Source organism: Anastrepha obliqua, chromosome 2 (assembly GCF_027943255.1).
Source record: "Anastrepha obliqua isolate idAnaObli1 chromosome 2, idAnaObli1_1.0, whole genome shotgun sequence".
NCBI classification, from domain to species: Eukaryota; Metazoa; Arthropoda; class Insecta; order Diptera; family Tephritidae; genus Anastrepha; species Anastrepha obliqua.
Window position 1 is genome coordinate 21579258 of NC_072893.1, and position 1828 is coordinate 21581085.

Below are 1828 nucleotides of genomic sequence, written 5' to 3' on the forward strand. Positions count from 1 at the left end.
TTTAAAGACTTAAACTATTGCTAAGCAAATGACCTGCCTAGGGAATGGCAGTCAACTTGCGTTCATTGATTTTTATTGAATTATGATTTTTATTCATTACTCAATTGTCCGCATATTTGCTAAATTTTTCAGCACGCGCCCAGAGCTATGCTACATTTCGCTGCATAGGAGCGTTTATATATGAGTAAATATGTCATATATGTATGTGTGCACGCCAATCAATTGCGAAATCAATGAAGTCAAACGTGCAATCATAAATGTTGAAGTGAAGATTTCATTTGTGGCGCATTCTCTCAACATAGAAACGGCGAGAAGAAAACGATAGCAACAGAGCGGCATTAAAGTAAGTCAGCAAAATAGGTTGATGGGAAAATAACAAATTGCGAACGTGACCAGCACAAAACTGAGCCAGCATACTTGCATACAAAGTATCGTACAAATGTGGAAGCAGCTGACTTATGTACGTGTGTGTATTAGGATGGGCCATAATTTTATTTTTATTTTTATTTTTAATTTTATTTTTTTTTTTTGTGGTGGGAGTATCACCAAATCGCTCTATGATCGAAGAAGTTAGCCTGCTAAGTTTGTTTTTGTTTTTTAATATTTTAATCAACGACCACCCCCACATTGAAAACATCGGTTCTCTTCCGAGCACCGAGATTAAGCAGCATCGAGCGCGGTTAGTACTTGGATGGGGGTCCGCGAGTTGTTGGCCTTTGCCGAATTTAGTATCTAACCGTTCCGCCAGAGCTTTGAGAATTACGAGTGAAATTACAGAAAGAAAAAAATATACTCTTCCGTAAATCTGGTATAATTATTTAGTCAGTTAAGATTTTTTATATATGTATGTTATGTCTTTATTTTTATGTTTATGCCAACAACCCTAGCCACGCTGAAAACATCGGTTCTCTTCCGATCATCGAAATTAAGCAGCGTCGGGCGCGGTTAGTACTTAGATGGGAGACCGCTTACGAACACCGCGTGTTATTGGCCTTAGCCGAATTTAATATCTAACAGTACAATGAGAAAAAATAAAATTTTCCGGAAATTTAGCATATTTATTTAGTAAGCTAAGTATTTTTTTAATAAATATTTTTTTTATGCTAGCGACCCTATTCACGCTTAAAACATTGGTTCTCTTCCGATCACCGAGATTAAACACTGTCGATCGAGGTTAGTACTTGGATGGGAGACCGCTTGCGACTACTGTGTGTTGTTGGCCTTTGTCGAATTTAGTATCCAACCGTGCAGCCAGAGCTTTGAAAATTACGAGTGAATTTACAGAAAGAAAAAAATACACGTTTACGTAAATTTGGTATAATTATTTAGTTTAGCCAAGTTTTTTTTAAATTTTTTTTTAATATTTTTGTTTTTCATATTTTTGTTTTTTAATTTTTGTGCCAACGATCCTACCCACGCTGAAAACATCAGCTTTCTTCCGATTGCCGAAATTAAGCTGCGTCGGGCACGGTTAGTACTTAGATGGGGGACCACTTGCGAACACCGCGTGTTGTTGGCCTTTGTCGAATTTAATATTTGATCGTGATGCCAGAGCTTTAAAAATTAAGCGTTAATTTGAAAAATGAAAAAAATACACTTTTCCGTAAATTTGATATGAAATTATTTGATATTCTTTTTTTAATTTCCTTTCATAAACGTCATAAATTGGTACCCCATGATTTGTTAAAAAAAAATTACTATTTTTCAAAATGCTACTGAAAATCCATTAAAATTTAAAAAGAAATGTTTAAAATAAAAAAAATTAAAATATTAATCGACACTTTTTAATCTATTTCAATCTATCAATTTATTTTCAATTTTTTTAGTA

General features: G+C 34.2%; 2 pseudogenes; both read left to right on the forward strand.

The window, feature by feature from the left end:
* The first annotated feature begins 873 nt into the window (after positions 1-873).
* On the forward strand, positions 874-993 carry LOC129239811 (5S ribosomal RNA; annotated as a pseudogene).
* Positions 994-1399: 406 nt separating this feature from the next.
* On the forward strand, positions 1400-1519 carry LOC129239814 (5S ribosomal RNA; annotated as a pseudogene).
* The last annotated feature ends 309 nt before the right edge of the window (positions 1520-1828 follow it).